General features: G+C 43.1%; 1 protein-coding gene across 1 annotated transcript in view; it reads right to left on the reverse strand.

Annotated features, from left to right (window-relative positions):
- The window catches only part of LOC126481058 (mucin-19), an 865341-nt gene that overhangs the window by 178056 nt on the left and 666870 nt on the right, over positions 1–20415 (reverse strand). The gene's annotated exons all lie outside the window — the stretch shown is intronic.

Here is a 20415-nt window from a genome sequence, read left to right on the forward strand (position 1 = left end):
TTGCGATCTGTAACGTTAGGTTAAGAAACATACGGGCTACCGTGTGTACTTAATGATCAATCTCGTAACAGCTCTTGGAAGACGACTCGTAATTTATGTAATTAGTTCAGAGCCATTTTATAGGTAATTAGCAGCAGAGCCCGAAACGAAAATTCGAAATATTTGCAGTCAACAGTTAAGTATGGGAATTTTGACAGCAGCCAATAACGACACAACATCGCTAATATAAGCATGTTCTCTTTCGGCTCGAGTAGCAGTGACCATGCAATTCGTGTTAAATTTTTAGCTACAGAACACGTCCTGAAACTGCTGTAACAATTCCACTTGCGCTGACAAATAGAACATAGTCAAGTATTTTGAAATAAACTAACCACATAACCGTGCTTCATTAATTTCGGTGGCACAGAGGTTGTGTTGTGGATTGCGGTGCAGAAGATCAGCTGTAGGAACCAGTCAGTTTTTTTCCCCTATTTGTTACTACTTTCTCTAGTTTATTGGTCGTAATGATAATTATAGAAACATTACCATGTTATTCCATATCATTGAAACCATACCATACTCTCAGTCTTCCGAGCGTTCTGGACCACTGTTGGGCAAAATTCTGTGTGCAATAACCCTACATGATGTGAATTATATTGTTTCCTTTCGTTTACTTTACAAATGCCTGGGCATTCAGATGCTTCCACAGAGGACGATGATGACGACACCCGACGAGCTCCCCGCACGTTACGTGAAAGGGTGAACCCACCCCCCGGGTTAAACAACGAGTTATTTAAGCTGAGGTTTCGTCTGGAGAAAGTTACTGTAGAGACTACCTGATGAAACCAACCACTGACCACAATGTGCATGCTGCTGTTAACCTTAAGACTTTACGCCACAGAAACCTTCCAAATAGTGCTTGGTAATCTGTTTAAAGCAGACATTGCAACAGCTTGCCGAGGTGTACATGAGGTACCGGCCTTAAGAAATAATTAAAGTCGACAGCAACTTTTCTCTCCATGCCCTTTACCTTGTCGGGCACAGCGACTATCTGTTTTTTTTTTTCCACTCAATTATGTCTTTATGTTGGCTCATAAAAATTTCCAGCAGAAAATCTTTTTCGTATTGAGGGAAGTCTGACGATCGCTTCTTTTGCTGTTTACATTTTTCCACGGTTATAGCACGACACCTTCGACAGTAAGTCCTAAGTATCTACGATGTACGATAAATACCTGCGGTCGAAGCGTGATAATCATATCAATAGCCGATTTTAGGTGTGTTGTCAAGCATTTTACGTGCTACCTAAGACCAAATCTGAACCTGAAACGGTGCATCAAGAGTTAAGAGTTATACAATAGAGCTGAGTCCTGAACATAGTTAAATTTCTGATCTAATGCCATATTTGATTTCCAGGCAGCGGATTGATACAACCAGCGTAACAGTATTTGTCACTTTCTACGCCTGCAACGTTGGACGGAAGTTCGGAGGGTTAGACTCATTCCCCGACGTCGTGCTCAGTGAACACCGGCTTCACGGCAGGTCTCATTTTATATCAAACTTTTATGCTCTCTATGTGAATGTGACCGAAATATTGGCGAATTCAAGGAAGGTACTTGACGGATATCCGATGGAACGTATCCTAAACAAAGATTGGAAAGTTAGTGTTAATGATGCGGCGTCTGCAGCAGCACCAGCATGGCCAATGCTGACAGTCTTCCTCTATACTGGATATCCACGAGAGAGTCAAGTCTGCTAATAGCATGCAAGCGCTGAGTGCAGGTGAACCGGAACTCCATAGACGAAATTTCGAAGATTGCTACGGGATATTTCCGGAGTATTATCTGCGTATCCAGTAATGCTCGCAACTGATGGGTTATGCATGGGGAACGTATCAACCTGCACCGCATCAAAAACAGCCTGAAGATGAGGCAATGAAGCGTTGAAACTCGTAGCGACAAAATAAAATAGAATCATAAGGACGGCTGTAGGTGATTTTATTTTTTGTCACGATAGTAAACGGCCGTTGTCCCAGAGACCTCCTGCTAGATGGATTGACATACAGCAGTCTCACGAGGGAGGATTTGTGTATGGTACAGGATTTTAATACTGACTACCTCCACCGTTTGCACGGCTAAGATTGACGACAGCAGTATCACTACCTGAATGAAAGGTCTTTCCAGAAACTAGGAAATCTAGAAATCGAGGCATCCGGTATTCGTCTGCTTTGCTTATCACTTCTCGGAGCGTGCTGAACCTAAAGCTGTCTGCACACGGACCGTGCATCCGAACGTTGAGCGTGCCGAGTTTCTGACGTCATAGCGTGGAATAGCACGTTCGGAAGTGTTTCCGAACGTGCAGAGCGATATCTGGCATGTCAGATATTCTGAGCGTGCGTCTGAGCGTTGACCAATGAGATGGCACAACGTCACCTACGTCACACGCACGCCGTCTCCCTTCAGTACAAGTTGTGAGGCGTCATATTGGCATTCATTTCAAGTCTATATGTATATATGCCGTTTCTGAGCACAAGCAAATTGGGAATAACTGGAAAACCCGTTGCTAACTGTGTGATTCGTTCCAATAAAAAACATCATATTCGTGGCAAAAGAATTACTGTAACTTGCGTATTATGAGAGTAGGCTATTTGAAGGCGGTGACACACTGAAGATCCACCCAAAACGCATTGTTCTTGGTACAATCTGTTAAAATTAAATTTCAATTAGTAACAATTATCTACGATTAACGTTTTTAGCAAAGGGTAAGATAATATCATTTAGCACCTTCTGTGTATTGTTGGTTTAGTGTAATGAGTAGCGTCAATGAGTTTTTGTTTGGGCGGTGGTTCGCGTCTTAACACTTCCAAATTTTTTTTCCTGACATTCGCGTTTTTATTAGGTTCTGATACTTTATTATTAGTTTAATATAATTATATGCTATAATATTTGATGTTATGTAAATATAAGTTCGCCTTTTTTTGAGGGGTGACTGTTCGATTGACTTAATCCACAGGACAGGTTGCGCTACTTCTATAAAGATATTTTGCTCCTTTTTCTTTTATGCTTCATAATTCACATTTTGCAAAGATTCTGCTACTGGGTAGGAACAGTGATCAGGTAAGACTGACCTTGGGATTTTACTAAAATGTGGAAATGATGAAATAATGTTTATCTTATGTGAAGAAGTATTCCAAATTTGTACCGTACTGTTTGTGGTGGTGGTGGTGGTGGTGGTGGTGGTGGTGGTGGTTAGTGTTTAACGTCCCGTCGACAACGAGGTCGTTAGAGACGGAGCGCAAGCTCGGGTTAGGGAAGGAGTGGGGAGGAAATCGGCCGTGCCCTTTCAACGGAATCATCCCGGCATTTGCCTGAAACGATTTAGGGAAATCACGGAAAACCTAAATCAGGATGGCCAGTGTGTACTGTTTGTAATGGAACTTTTATAAGCCTGTGTCCTTATTGATTGGACATGGTACTTTCCTTTTCGTGGACGATGGAGGAAATGTGCGTTTTAATAGAGTTAACGTGGGAATTTTACGCGCGCCCGTTGAGTAAACAGTGTAGTTTACGAACTAGAAACATCCCTCAACTGCCGCTGGAGTGCGTTGCGGTCGCGTTACCACGTTGGGGCCCATGTACCGTATGCACAAGTCGCATCGTTCCTGATCGTTCAGCAGCACGTTGGACTTGGTACGCTCAACTTTAACGTTCGACAGCACGATCCGTGTGCCGACGGCTTAGGAATCCAGCATGCGCGAAGGGTTGAGATGCGTCAAGCGCTATGACGTGATAATTCTGAAGTTATTTCCCGGACGGTAAAATTTACCTACGTCTTGCCCAAGTTAAAATTATGAACAGCATTTTGTCATGATTAGAAACACCATACAGATTTACAGTAAATGTAAATTTCAAATTTTTTGCATGACTTGTAGAAGAGAGCGATTCTCCATCACCTCAAGGAGTTATGGTAGCTGCCTGCGACAAGGTCTTAATTTTTGAATCTTAGACATCAGATGCCTTAATACGACTGCAGTTTACGGACGATAACAGGAACCTACCTCGCGACAGCTGGGCGAGGATGTCGCCCCTCCCCTTCCGTCCCTCCCGCCGCACAGTGTCGCTCGGTGAGTTACGGGAAGCAGCCTGTAAATACAACGGCGCTCCAGACGCCGCCTCACAGCACGGCGCCGCCTGCCGGCCCTCCAGAGCGTCGCTGGGGCACGGCACCGCCCCCCTCTGCTCTCCTGATGGGATCTCTCGGACGCCGATAGCTGGCGCGCGGCTAATCACATGCGACGACGGACGGAGCGCCGATAGCACTCGATGGGACCGGGGCGGTGGGTACCAGAGGGGCGGCCAAAGCGAGTTATCGATGCCCCGCCGCCCCGTATCGGCTCATTTCACGGTTGTTGACACGCCCCGAAACACTAAACTCCTCTCTGGGGCCTCCTTAACGACGCCCAATTTCAGATGCCTATCTATCGTCTTGAAGGACAGCACAGCACGTTACACTGAAAAATGCTGATGTCTGTTTCACGCCGAAGAAGCTGTACACAATGACGCCGACTACGTCGTTCAGGCGAGCAGGTGAAAAGTTCACTTCTTTGTTCCAGTTTAGTGCCACAGTCTTATACAGAAGCACTTTGGTACCGTCGGGGCAGTCAGATATCATTGACATGATCCGTAACATTATTAAAGAGACAAAAGGCCTCCTCGATCACTGTGAATTTCGATGACACTATGTCGCAATTACGGCCTTGCCGCAGTCGATACACCGGTTTCTGTCAGATCACCGAAGTTAAGCGCTGTTGGGCGTGGTCGGCATTTGGGTGGGTGACCATCCGGGCCGCCATGTGGTGTTGCCATTTTTCGGGGTGCACTCAGCTTCGTGGTGCCAACTGAGGAGCTACTCGACCGAATAGCAGCGCCTCCGGTCAAAGAAAACCATCATAACGACCGGCAGAGCGGTGTGCTGACCACACGCCCCTCCTATTCGCATCCTCAGCTGAGGATGACACGGCGGTCAGATGGTCCCGATGGGCCACTTGTGGCCTGAAGACGGAGTGCTTTCTTTACGTCGCAACTGATAGACAGACAGACAGACAGACAGACAGAGGGGAGGCCTTTGTGGTACAATTGAGGTTCTGATGCCCATCCATCCACCTTCAGTATGTTTTTCTGTGGTTTTCTTAAATTATTTCAGGTAAATGACTGTATAGTTCCTACCTTTCCAAACTACACTTTGAAGTATGTAAAATGCCTGTACATATACTTTATAATTTTTGATCAACTTAAGCGTTATTGCATGTCCACTATCCTTGTCAAAGTGGTTCACGGATGAATAAAAGCCAACAGAAAACCACAGCATAGTGTCTTGGCCGCTGCTATGATAATATATCTATTTGTATCTTTTTTTAATTTGAACTCAAATTATCTTTTTGAGGTGGTATTTCAAATTTCTACACTTATGTATCCACCGTACGAAAAACAAAAATACAGATTCTGGCATTTCGTGTAGTATTATATTCAAGACTACGATGACAGTATATCATGGAAGATTAGGAACGCGTAATCAGAGTAAAAATGTAGTAATTGCTAAATGACTAATTTTTTGCAGAGTGATATATCTGTGTTTTACTTGGGAAAAACGCTTTCAATAGGCAAGATCGTATAAATAAGTCTTAATTGTAGACAACTGGTTTCGATAGTTGTAATTCTTCTTCCGGTAAAAAAAAGTTTTAAAACGTGATCCAATGTGAGATATTAATACGTCACGCCGAGCGGTCTAAGGCGCTGCAGTCATGGACTGTGCGGCTGGTCCCGGCGGAGGTTCGAGTCCTCCCTCGGGCGTGTGTGTGTGTGTGTGTGTGTGTGTGTGTGTGTGTGTGTGTGTGTGTGTGTGTGTGTTTGTCCTTAGGATAATTTAGGGTAAGTAGTGTGTAAGCTTAGGGACTGATGACCTTAGCAGTTAAGTCCCATAAGATTTCCCACACATTTGAACACTTTTTTGAACATGTCACGCAAAGAGACAGGTGTACAAGTGTGCATTTTACTGTGTGTCGTGCGCTTTAGGAACTATGAAGCCTCTGTGAGCGCAACTCGGACCAACCTGCCCATGTGAACAAGGTAGTTTTTAACTGTAAATAGTTTTATTGTCAACAAATCTGTGCATAATGTGCTGCATTTTATCCCTGTAAGGACAACATTGCATGAGGAACTGACAATGGAACACGTTTTGTAACAAAAACTTTTTGGAGACCAGAAGATAACAGATACAACTGTCGAAACAGTTTGTTAATAACAGACTAATATGTGTGATATTGGCTATTGAAAATTTTTTTTGGACGTAATTGCTTAAAGACGAGGAATTCATAGGAACACAAATGCACACTGCTTGATTGTATCTCATTTATCGCTGTTGCCGTGGTACGGAGAAGAGAGGGTGAAATATTAGTGCGAAGACACGGAGATCTCTTTAGGGATCGAGCACAATCTACGGTATACGGAAAGCAATCGGCAGTATCCTTTTCAAAGGAGTTTATTGGCAATAGCTTTAAGCGGTTTGGAAAAATGGCGGAAAACATGAATATCGATGGTCGTTCGTGTGTCTGAATCGCTGTCCTGAATTATCTAGGGTCTTGCTGCTGCGCCGTCCCGTACGCTCACCGAGTCGTCAAGTCTGAATGAAAGACGTGTACGGAAATGTTTTGCTCCCGTCACGAGAACACCGACAGGCGGTGTCCCATCAAGCGATTCTACTTATTTCTGCCAGAACATCCACGCTGTGAGCTCATGCGGCTGAAACACGAAACTGTTGAGTGTTTCGTCTCTTTCTACGGCGTACGTCTCCAGAGAGAAAACACTGGCAACTGCGTACAAAGCACAGTTAGTAACGAATTTATAGGGTCATTACGAGCTCTAATCGAGAATGTCGTCACCCACCAGAGATAATAGCATGCATTTGGAACCACGTAACGATTTGTGATGCCTTCTATACAAGGCATAATGCTGTTATAAATTCCAAGGTCCTTGAGCTTTCCACACCGTTGCCAGTATTTCATCTCTGAATACGTCCCCTGGAACGAAACGTTACTGAATAGATATGCGCATCGAATGTAACCTCTGAGCCCGGAAGTCCTGACAAGAGTTAAAATACCGGTCGTGAATGCCTTTATTGTTTTGACACGACGAAATTTATACACCATAAAGCACTTGCTATGACATTACGTTGATACTGATCTGTGAAATACATTTGCGATGCACTTCAATGAATTCTGTTTCGTACGCTCTGGGAATAGATCGCGAATAATGTTACTTGGAGGACCAGCTGGCAGTTGGCTATTTAGAGACAGATGAGCTAATGTCGCTCCGTCACGCGCACAGCATCGGTTTCGTCATTTATAGACACAAACACCTTGCGTAAATCGCCTTAAATATAGCCATGAATAAGTCCCATTTCAGTGCCGATATACCTTGGTCTCTTTGTGCACCCGTTCTATTTTTCACTATGAGTTGTTTTTTCCCCAACGTGCACAAAATATAGACACACTAAACTTCATTCTCTGATTTTACTGGAAGAGACTTCGTCTGAGCTCAAAAATAGTTTAATCTGTCATCACACCGCTGCAGAATCAGTACTACTGTTTGAATAAGCAGCAATGTGTGTTTATGTTGTAAGTTCACAGAGCGGCAGGGTCAGTTTATTACAGTTGGTAATACCGAATTCCTTGGTATGAATCTGATAAAATCTCAAGGTCTAATAAAGCTTCCTACTGAAATTATTGTTAACTCCTACGCAACATGTAAATTACAACACTATGTTAACAGGAATACTTGCCGCATATTCTCGGCTCAAACTAACTTAGGTGACATTTCTTGTGTTTAAAAAGCTGTAGCAGCATGTGTGAGAGGACAATCAAGAGGGCTATCGCCCGCAAACCACCATTCCAGTTTTTTCACTTTCCCGAATCTTAGAACGTGCTTTAATTCAGTCAATAATATTGAAGGTTTACAAAGGAGAAAGATTTTTATGAAATTTCTCACTCTCTTCTCTCTTCTACTGTTTAATATAAGAATTCATAATCTGGTGTGCTTTCAACTCAATACATAGCTCAATTTAAGGGTTTTCAGTTTGAATGACATGGTGATCTTATTACAAACAGAGAATATGGAATGAATATCATTACTTGACTCTTACACAAATGCTAGTGAAAGAATTTACTGTAAAACTACTATAGTACAACACTTCTTACAGTCACAATTACAAATCGCTTGTATATGGTGGCTACCGGATCGACAGATTCTATAAATCTTCAGGTATCTTTAATTCTAGCATCTGCTCTCTTGTTCCATCAGCTTTGTCAGTCATCAGTTACAGATTTCTTCATTCTAGATCTAATGTCTAGAAATGGTTCAAATGTCTCTGAGCACTGTGGGACTTAACTTCTGAGGTCATCAGTCCCCTAGAACTTAGAACTACTTAAACCTAACTAGCCTAAGGACATCACACACATCCATGCCCGAGGCAGGATTCGAACCTGCGACAGTAGCGGTCGCGCGGCTCCAGACTGTAGCGCCTAGAAGCGCTCGGCCACTCCGGCCGGCAATGTCTAGAAATTCATGACAGTTGGCACATGACAGGTGAAGCTTATCCAAAAAGAAGCCATGAGGATTAGGGATATCCGAGGATCAACAAATAAGTGAAAACCGGTAAAAGCCGTACGTAATTAACTGCGCCCTCAAATGTAATATTTATTTTACAAATATTGATTTCACCGGGCTCTACGACCACGATGGCAAATATGAATTTCACGCCAGGCTCTAGTGCCAGTTTATCCAATTTAGTGCTATTTTTGACATGACAATCGCCTTCAGATATAGAAAATATCTTTTTCGCTCGTCGTTTTTGACATTGCAATTGCAGCGGCTTTTGAAGACACCAGATGTCACTGGCGTAAGTTAATGATCACAATTTCTCGTAAGCACGGAACGTGAGGATCAAAAGGCCACAACTATAGTTTTTATTTTCTCATTTTTGTGCTTCACTGTTGCTTTCGTCTTAAGACGGCACTTACCAAACGAAACCAAATACGTCAGCGGAATGGGCCAGATACTTACCTGCAACAAAAGAAAAATTGTGAATTAGTCGTCGACTTCACTTTTATTTACTTGCTTATTACTATTAAATAATCAGATATTTTCTTCTAATGTGTATAATAGTTCGTTTACTATGCCCAAAGTTAATACATTAGTCAATTCCTTAATTTTAAACAGTAATTGTAAACTGAAAATAGAGGTAATAGCTGTACCATCTATGTCATCATCACTCGTGAAACGACATTGCACTGATGTATACTGTCATTTAGGCTGTTACGTCGGCTGTAACTATTCAAAATTTCTTCACAGAAAGGGAACTATTAAAAAAAAGTAAATATCGTTCTGCTGACGCCTTCTAGATTGAATGTGATACAATTAGTTACTCCGTATCTCTTATGGGATATGATGCTCTGATTGTGAGCGTTTGGCAACAGACGGCTGTGGAAATATTTTGCCCCTTAACATTCGTTGGTATGTGATCGTTAGGAAGCAAAGTCCAAGGTAAGCGTTAGACAAAATCAATTACAATGGATACAGAGTTAACCTTGACTCTTGTTTTAAGATTGCAGTAAACGATTTTTAAGTGTGTCTAAAAGGTGCACGGATATCTCAGTTACTTAGGCCACTGCCAGTTAAAGGCAGACATGGAATACCGAGTCTCTGACGGAAACGGTTTTAAGTTCACACCAGCGAATTTTCTGTGTTGATTAGTGAAATTTCCGATGAGAAAATAATGAAATGATAGTGAACAGGTCGTAAGAGTATTACGATACATAAGCCTTCTAATGGCATCGGGTATGATATGTGTGTCCTATGGCTACGGGTGCCCTCAGTAGTAAAGAACGTATCTTCAGAAGATCTGGTGCTAAGTGAACCGAGTTGCAGCATGAGAGAGAGAGAGAGAGAGAGAGAGAGAGAGAGAGAGAGAGAGAGAGAGAGAGAGGAGGGGGGGGGGGGTGGTAAAATCAGTTTGCAAATTACCAAGTTAAGCGGCGTATGGGTAGTTGCACATGTATCCCATGTTTCCAATGGAGCAAAATTGGAGGAGACTGAAAAAGGAAAGCTATACATTATTACGGCACACGAAATAAGTTTTATTGAATGCTGCGTTATACTTGTAAGTGACGCAGATACATGACACTATTTTTCAGCTTTTCAGAAAGTTTCTGTAAACGACGGTCGAAATTTCTACCAATCGCATAATTCCTGGACGACAGGAATTCGCTCCTTGGTCACGCAGTTACTCGAGAACCTATCTGTGAACGTTACCATCGTTGGAAAATCTCTTTCTCCCCATGATGTTCTTCCTCAACTGCCTGGCCACTAATCTGTAGTCCATGTCTGTGATTAGCACCACCCAAAAATTGTTGACACCATCACACATTGGCTGGATGCGACATTGCATTTGATTCATACACCGAAACAATTTCACGTTGAATCTGTGTGCAACAGACAAGATTTGCCCACACGAATGGTGCTATGCTGCTTTCTTCAACTTTGGAATATGTTTCCAGTTGCCGCGCTATTTCACTCAGACACTGTTGCACCTGTTATCCGTACGTCAGTAGAGCTGTGTGTGTGTTGCAACAACCCTACCACAACAAAGGTCAAAATTTTAATAACAATTGTGGTGTTGCTCACGCTACTAAATACTGCATTTTCGGGCAACATCAGTCATATTATGTGGCAGGTGTCATTAGAGCACAGTTAATAGTCATTTCATGTGATAATCAAAAAACTAGGCACTCATCTTTTTGTGTTTCCCACGCTGGTCTCGTATTATCATGGCTCAATCGTTGAAAATCTAGGTGATTATGATTCCAAGCTCGGATGCAAAGAGGCCTAGATTTTATTCTGCTATATTCAAAAGTTATGTAGATGCGCTTCACAAACCATCCTTTAAGATTACACTTTTGCTGGACAATGGTGATGTAAAAAAATAATCAGCACTCCGAAATAAGTTACACTTCCTTTTAATTGCTTTTATTGCAATATCACGTGACACACAAAACATCACTTCACAATACAAAACATACTTGAAAACATTTCTCTCACAGTCACTGTTAAAGTTCACATTTTACATGCCGACGACAATATTCGTATTTCCAACATGACGTCCAACACTTTACTTTCTCAAGGTCCGACTCTCTAACAAGTTAACAACCAACTAACTATCGCTTACGCGCCCAAAAATCAGAGTGACAAGTACGTCAAAGATCATAGTTACAAAAGAAAAAATACGCATAAGAATAATATCATTGCAATATAAACATATCGATGTATCACAAATGAAATCAAATCTGAATGTTGTCTCAGAAATATGTTAAGTAGTTAACAGAAACAGTAGAATATAGCTGGTATCGAGAGGTTCAGGTGAGGTGCCGTAATGGTTGCGTAATTTAAGTACCATTACAGTGTGTGCGTGTAGGAGACCTGGGACATGTAATTTCTTGTTACAATGCGCCATCCTTGTTGTGCAATGGTCTTAGTGTCTAACTTACTTTTTGACTTCCAAAGCATCTCACTTCCCTATTTCCTTCAGTCTAATAATCATAAAATTTGTTTCTCTTCAATTAAATACAGGAAGAGTAACATCCTAATCAGTCGAATACTCCTTCCCTATCACTCTGGAAAAGAAAAAAAAGGTCGTTTACATAGGAGTGGATAGTGATTTTGGAAAAGGAAGTCCGACAGCTAGAACCGATAGTTAAGTATTTACATGACCAACGAGAAGCGGTACTGGGAAATCTGTCAATGAAAACTGGATATTAGAGTCCGATATAAACGTATGCGTATCACTTGGTGCGACGTTCAACAGACGCGTACAAATGCACCCTTACGTTGCTGAGGGAAACTGTGTTTCAGGTAAGTGGGTGGCGCTCAGCGAGGAATGTCTACTGTTGCATCTACAGCGGAGAGCCCTCAAACTGCCACATTAAAGTGCTGACAATAAAGTTAAACTTATTTGTTATTTGCCATGATTGGCTGTTCCTACACGCTTCATACCGATGTGCTTAATGAGATGGTTGGAGAAAATAACAGGTTTGCCCGTTTCCTGTAACTGTATGTAGGCACGAGGATGAGGATGAGGAAATTACGGTAAATTTGGGATTATGAGGGGGCCCAGGATAGCTCGAAAAACGGCTGGATGTGGGACAAGGTACGACGCGTCCGTGGCGAAACCTCGTGCCCGCGCGTGGGCGTCTGTTGCAAGCTGGGCGGAATATTTCTGGCAGCGGCAGCTGGCCTCCCCACACTTCACGACGCCAGCACCACACGGCCCCTGGTTGCCCCAACGACACGACCTGCGTCCTAGCAACCGCAATCAAAGACCTCTTGTTCGCTTCAGGCAGCATAACGTGGCCATATTTGCAATCTGACTTCTCGGCGGCCTGTATGGCCGTTGCTTTACACGAGTACCGTATTCAAGTGGTATTTATCCGATCCAGATTCTATATGGCCACACAGCACGAAAGAAACGTATCTATTGGAGTATTCGCTGAATGAGAAAAATTCTAAAGGGACACTCCTGTTACAATGAGGTACAAATCAAACTTTTACACTTTTCTATATTGAGATACGTTGATACACCTCGTCTAAAGTTCAGAATTGTCAACTATTTGCGCACTGCATCTAACTGATTAACAAAGATGTGGTACACCAGCGGGAAATTAAAAAACCGTGGCAGAATGTTTTTAAAGTCAATTGAGTATCTGTAGAGTCTTAACAGATCAGGAGATTTAGAAGCAGCAAGTCGAAACGGATTCACAAGCCATAAATAAATATATTTCTCCTAGCCACATTTTCAAAAATGTTCAGATGTGTGTGAAATCTTATGGGACTTAACTGTTAAGGTCATCAGTCCCTAAGCTTACACACTACTTAACCTAACTTATCCTAAGGAGACACACACACAAACACAAACACACACAAACACACACACCCCTATGCCCGAGGGAGGGCTCGAACCTCCGCCGGGACCAGCCGCACAGTCCACGACTGCAGCGCCTTAGACCGCTCGGCTAATCACTATTATGTAAGGCAGCGCTTCCCGACCTTTTCAGCTGGCGGACCCCTTCTACAGTCGAAAATACATGGCGGACCCCTAGTCAGTCAAGAGCATAGTAACTTTAAATTTCAGAGCTAAACCCATGGGAACTGAACTGAAAGCATCTTAATGCAAGTGCCATGTTTCCAATGCCCCCCCCCCCCCCCCCGCCCCCCAAGTATCAATAGTCTTTGGAGCTTCTTGTGATTGTTCTTCCTTTGGTCGTCCTCCCTCCTCATTCATTTCAACTGGGAACTTCTCTTATTGTGAAGGCGATAGAGAAACCGCACCCTTCTTCAATAATCCCGACTTCAGCCACGGATCCATGTATCCATGTTAGAAGTAATAAACTGGTCAAAAAATCTACTTATGAAATAGGTAGTGCACCGACAAAGCAAAGCAAGTTTAACATTTAACGATGCCTGGGGCCGCATACGTGCTAGCGAGCGCTGTGATTGGTCGACAAAGCTCGCTCTGCGCATGCGTAAAAGGTTTCAGCGCATCTAGCGTTGTGAGCCGGCGCACAAACGACCCCCGTATTGTTGCGAAACAGTCGATCAGATAGGCCGCATTCTCCGGTACTAAACTGTGTATGCGTTCTCACTTAGGAACCGCAAAGGTTGTTTGGGAATACGACCTGAAGTAAAATTACACGTTTTTCACACGAAAAAAGTGATGAATTTGATTTTCACATCATTATTCAATAATTTTACTCATTATTTTACACAATTTGTTGAAAGGTGGCCGCGGACCACCTAGAAACAGCCGGCGGACCTCTAAGGGGTCCGCGGACCACACGTTGGGAAGCCCTGATATAAGGTATAGTTCACTGATGAGTGGAATTCCGTATGTTCGTAGCTTGCTGCCGAACTAATGACAGTAGTTTTGTGCATTTTTGGGATTTGCTCCTCAAACATTCATTCAGATCACAAGTTGAAGCAGTTGAACTTTGAATTTGTGTTAATTCCCTTGTATGGAAATGCTATTGTCAACCAACGAAACCCAACGTTTTTCGTTCTACACTCGAGTGAAATTTTTTTTTTTTTTTTTTTTTTTTTTTGGCGAATAGATGCGTCTTAAATGACGAACATTCTTCAAGCATAGAATTAATTTAGGCGCGCCGTAAATCGGAGGTTACAGGCACCTAATGTCCTAATGTCACTTGCCATGGTTAGATAGACTAACGCATTTCATCCATGCTATGTGTTTACGTACACACACACACACACACACACACACACACACACACACACACACACACAGAGAGAGAGAGAGAGAGAGAGAGAGAGACTTATTTCTAACTACTATAAACAACGACAGTAGTCAACACAGCTGTCACATTAATTCAGTTTAAAAGGAAGAAAGACGTCAGGCGCGAATATATTTAAGTGGAATTTCTACATACTGCGCATGTCATGAAAACAGATTTTCATTTAGCTAATTTTACTGGTATGATTCCTGAAGTCAGTTAGCTAATTGCTTTCCAGTCGCTGTTTTAATGTAATTACCAGGGAACTGTGGTACACACAAAGACCATGTGCATGGCAAGTGCCGCGTACGTCCTACAGGAACACAGAAGAACTCTAGCTCCTGAGCCGGGGTTGTTATCGACAAAGCAGTAGCTTTCATACGGACCCTTTTAATCGGATTAGCTTCATTCGGCCTTTTAATAGAAATGGAACGTTACGAGGGTCGTGAATGCAAAAGTGATCTAATTAAGCGGCGAAAGAGAGAGAATAAAGAGAAATCAAGAGGGACACCACTGCTCCCCACATCTCGTCAGCGAATGCGCTTTTAAAGCACTTCCCTTCGGGGAACTTCCTGCTAGCACACAATTTTAACTTCCCTTATCTTTTCGTCGAAAGACTAGCTTTATTTTTCTGGTGAATTGTGCTGTGTGTTAACAACACAACAAGCAAGATGACATGCGAAGTCAGCGGCACACAGAGTCACCTGCAGAAGTGCGACAAGAAACCAGTGTGCTGGCGCTATATTTCGAGGAAGGCTTTTGGTCCTGTGCCTGCTTGCTAGGCAACAACTACGCTAGTCTTAACATACATGAGTGCTATTTGAGAGGAGAATGTTAAACTGAATATTAGGAACGAATTATCAGTATTAAGTCTCGACACAGTCAATACGTCCAACGCAGGTCTTTATTTACATAAGCGTGTAAGAAATATGGTGCCCTAACTTGTACGATATGTAATTTTCTTTCCTCTACTGTAAAAATTTGCTGCCATTCATTGAGGGAGAGGTCGCAGCGTATTTCGATAAGTTTCCCCGAGGCAACTGCAATCGTATAAACGTGTGCATAGTGATAGCCAATATTTTTCCCACGTGGAGAATTTCTTTTCACAATCAAGATGTGAAAGCTGCAAGGCTTCCGCAAAGTATAGACACGTTTTTGTCAATCTCTTTCGTAAAGGAAGTATATATCTCGTTAAGCTAATCTTGAAAAGCAGGATACTGTTTCTAGTTGCTAAAACGCTTTAGGCGTTATCAATTACACGTTCCAATTTGGGAACCCTGTAATGGTGAACTGTCCTCGCATTGAAGAAATGATTTAAGTTCAGATAGCAGTAAAAAAACCACTTCAAAAATCGTCCAATGCATCTCAACCTTTTGAAACGCTGCTGAGGAATGGTCCCATGTTTCCCTGGCAGCACAGAAGGAAAGTGAGCCTCCCGCCCACAAAAAAGCTGTGAAGAGATGCAAACTGCTGCACCGCCAACCTGTTGACATGGTGGTGGTGCGTTCATATGTATGAAGGGAAGGGAGAGGGTGACAGCCAGTATCAGCACATAGCCTACACCTCTGGAACAGGCCTTACGCGACTGCCGAGCGCAACATCCCAGTCTGTCGGACGAATCACCGTGAACAACGTCACACTCCCTCACTCCATAACACACTGCGCACAGGTTCGGAATTTAACGTTTAACAGTCTGGTGATAAGTATCTGAAGTCAACACTTGCCTTTCGGCCTTAATAATTGCAGTATTAATTTCTTTTATCACCGGGATTCGAACCGACTACCGACATGTCTAACTTCACTGCTCAGAGCGAGTTAGCGGTCTTGGCTACGGATCCCGTTTTAAGTCAACCGCGAGCAAATGCTGCCACCTGTGTACCATGCAGCTGTTGTACATTCAGTTCGTGTCTGACACTAAACAGCGTTTCGCTTGAGGTCGTTATTTTTTGCCGTCTATCAGATATGCACTACCTTAAACAATATCTGACAGTTTGTGTGTTTTTAACATCTTCTGGGCTTTAATGCTCTGGCCAAAAGAATTTTTTGTCCGTGTACAGCCGCGCAGGAGCGTGACGTCACATGTTTTCGAAACTCGAGCCCGATTGTCCGTCGACTGCGGCCGTCCGCTACTGCACGGTGGAAGTCTGATAATAAGATACCATTCATTTACATAATTTATTACGACCGATTAAAATTACTATCACCTTTAAGTAGTAGTCCCTATTGCATCTCTGTCCAGCCGATTGTAATATCCGCTAGTGGCAGGCAAGACAGATCTCACAGAATCTATTCAGATTGTTTCCTGCCTGTAAAGCGTGTTCATTAGCTGGTGATCTGTCTGTTTCTTCCCTTCTACCGTTGCCCCAATATTCTTCCAGTTTTTTTCGCACCTGGAGAACGGTGAAATAAAAACAAAGAGTGAGAACTGGAAGAACATAAGGTCAATTACAGCAGAGCAGAAATAATCATATTCGCGTTCTCTTGTGGCTTTTATGCCCCATGTCGACACACATTTTATCAGATTTCATGCTGCTAAAGATCAGCTAGCAGTTGGGATAGGCAGCAAACCCCGTGCCATCAAACGACAGCTGGTCACGTAGAGTAAGAACGGAGACGAGCAGGAGCCGTGTCATATCGGAGAACACAGAATAGGGTGATCGGCACTGCAAGGCCTGGCGGCAAACGCATAATTTTATTTTATTTACTTTTTAAATGTTTATGTACGATTCCATCTAGACTCTCGACATCGTAGACAGCTTTCTAATCATAATTTCACTAACTTAAAAATCAAGCTCATCTTTTAATTAGAATTTTATTTGAGATTATCAGTCACTGGCCGACTAAATCGACCAGCCAGAAAGGCGCCCTGTGCAGGCAAACGCGAAACACCGAGGGTAGCTCAGACAGACTAGTTTTCATGCTGACAACAAATCACTGTGAGTGGATATTTTACATTGTTCAGATTAAGTATTAGACAGCCTCGGGAAATGTTTGTTGGGCAGTCATGGACTAGTTATTTGAGAGGGGTCACATATCTGCTGTGGACTGTGTATATTTTCGCGTGTATGTTACTTAATGAGTTAAAAGTACTCGCAAGTGTGCGACTTTCGACTGTTGTTAAATTCGTGTGGAGATAATTTTATGAACTTCAAATGGTACTCGATATGCGGTGAACTGCGCTCAAGTATTACGTTAGCCTGGCTCTAACGACCGGCGGAGAACACGACGAACTGGGACACAGAGAGAACTTTACAAGAAAAGAGGTAAGCAAGCGAGGTAACGGTGAAACAGGGAACTTGCAGGTTCGCTGGATCTTCTCGTTACGAGTTGGTGAACGTAGCCCTCCACATACAATTACTGAGGAACAACTTGGCACTGTTAGCATGTTCTAAGCAGTGATGTGTCACTGTAGCAACACTCCTCATCTCACACTAATTAAGTAATTAATTAGGAAGGGGTAGGAGCTCCAATATCCTGTCTATCTTTGCACAGGTGTTCAAAACGAGTAAAAAAGGTGAAGCTGAGAAGCTGTAGAAGTATTCATGACGGAGAGAGTACTGCGAGAAGCAAAGTGGGGTGGAGGGATTTTTATAATTCAGCCGCGAGATTGGCGCCAGGTGCCGGACTGACCTTTCATTGTTTTACGACACGTCGGTAGATGCACACAGCCTCCGGCGCAGCTGCCATCTGTGTTAGTGGTAGGCAGCGCGCCGCGGCGAGTGGCGAGGCCTTATCGCGACAAACAACGTAACACCACGCCGAGCTGAGCCGCTCGCGGAATGCGTGCACCGGCAGATAAGCCCTCTGCTGGCAGCCAACGAACCGAGTTCTCAGCCGCACCAGCCTGCTCTGTCCGGCCAACGCCTCAACGTGGCCAACCGTGTGTTTGCTGCGCTTATGGAGATAAAAAGACCACAATCAAAATACTGCCAAAACGAAGTCAGTGGTCCCATCAGGCTCTACCGACGAATTTACCGGGGAAAGTCGCTACATCGCCTCTAAACAACAAGACAATCGACGTGTAATAGGCGACACCGCATCTGGTTAACGATTATCGTAATTTTCTGTAGTTCTCTTGCTACGAGGTGCGACCTAACATTCTAAATATGTTCGGGCTCACATGCGGTTCCTCTTCGTCGAAATGTCTTGGCTCAAACTAGTCTAGAGGTTGAACAGCACGTGTCGCATTACATGACCTAAATTAGACATTTGTAACCCTTTGGTTAAATTGTCTGGCTGACGGCAAGTTCGCAAAATTGTATGAAACAAAGTTAATCTAAGATATAATAACAGTAATAACAATATCGGGAACTAAATTAATGACCCATAAATGATGCGGGCCACATAGTTGCGATTTGGTTAGAATAATGTTTATTCAGAAAGAAAACTAATAGCGAAAGTGGTCGTATTCAGAGTTACTGTTACACTCGACCGCTTACGCATCTGACACAGTTTGATCATTTACAATCTCATCGTGAGATCCAAGTCCAATACTCCGCCTCATTATCTACGCGAGAAGTTAAGAGTTCACTCGCACTAGGCGCGCGGCTGCTCACCACACTATGTGCGCGGCTGGTCACCGCTCAGAGACTAAGTCCACTACACAACGCGAAATTTTCTAAGTCGTTTCACTTCCTAGCTGCCTAATGACCGACTGTCCGCTTTTGCGTCTCAATCCGAACTGTACCCTTTCGCCTCTGTACTAGCACTGCCCGTCCCTGGCCGCGCTCCCCGTGCGCCGAACATACTCGCTCAACTGACTAGTGCAGTTCCCTTTCCTGAAGCCGACCATCTTATTGATTACAGCTTATTATAAATTATTTTACATTGCAACATATTTAAATAATCAAAGCTTGACCACTTTCACGTTATAAATAAAGTAACAATAAAATGCATTGTTAAATTCTTTTACATAAAACCAATACAATTTCCTTCATAAATTTGAATGTCACGGGCAGTAGCCTTGCATCAATGTGCTTTCTGATAAATAAAGAACAAAAGTAAGTATTGTGCACTAAACTTTACAACAAATATTCTATTACCTAATGATTCAAAAAGGTGTCATGCTGTCATCGTTCAATGCGTTTTGTGTGGAGGAAATATTGATGTGCCGGCCGGAGTGGCCGTGCGGTTCTAGGCGCTGCAGTCTGGAACCGAGCGACTGCTACGGTCGCAGGTTCGAATCCTGCCTCGAGCATGGATGTGTGTGATGTCCTTAGGTTAGTTAGGTTTAATTATATCTAAGTTCTAGGCGACTGATGACCTCAGAAGTTAAGTCGCATAGTGCTCAGAACTATTTGAACCAAATGATAATGTGATGCTTAACTGAAAATACTGGTAGTTTAAATTTACTACATCTTTTAAACAAATGAAGTTACAGAGTTGATATTTACAAAATTTGTCATTTTAATGATGCGCTTCTATATGAAATGTCGATCGTTAAGATAGAGTAATGCGTTCGGATTTTAGCATTCAGGTCTTTCTTACAAAACTTGTGAATTTCACTTTAACAGTATTCCTCGACTATTATAGATGTGATGAATATTCAAGTTTTATTGGGATCATCATGAACATTTATGAAGGATGGTAGATTAAAATCACTGTGGTTTCATTCCCTGCATTACTACAGAATTAAATAGTTCCATAAATGTTTCCCTTTATGGCCGATCTCAGGTCCGCCATATTTAACACTGCTACATCTCCTTGGCCACAAACGGCTTGCCCGCATCTCGTGGTCGTGCGGTAGCGTTCTCGCTTCCCACGCCCGGGTTCCCGGGTTCGATTCCCGGCGGGGTCAGGGATTTTCTCTGCCTCGTGATGGCTGGGTGTTGTGTGATGTCCTTAGGTTAGTTAGGTTTAAGTAGTTCTAAGTTCTCGGGGACTGATGACCTAAGATGTTAAGTCCCATAGTGCTCAGAGCCATTTGAACCATTTTTGAACAAACGGCTTCTACTGGGTTTCGCCATGATCTAGATTCTCATGTCTCAATCACACACTACAGCGCTTAGGCCTAAATAGTCAACAGACGCCTGTGAGTTTCCCCAACT

Source organism: Schistocerca serialis, chromosome 1 (assembly GCF_023864345.2).
Source record: "Schistocerca serialis cubense isolate TAMUIC-IGC-003099 chromosome 1, iqSchSeri2.2, whole genome shotgun sequence".
In the NCBI taxonomy this organism is placed as follows: domain Eukaryota; kingdom Metazoa; phylum Arthropoda; class Insecta; order Orthoptera; family Acrididae; genus Schistocerca; species Schistocerca serialis.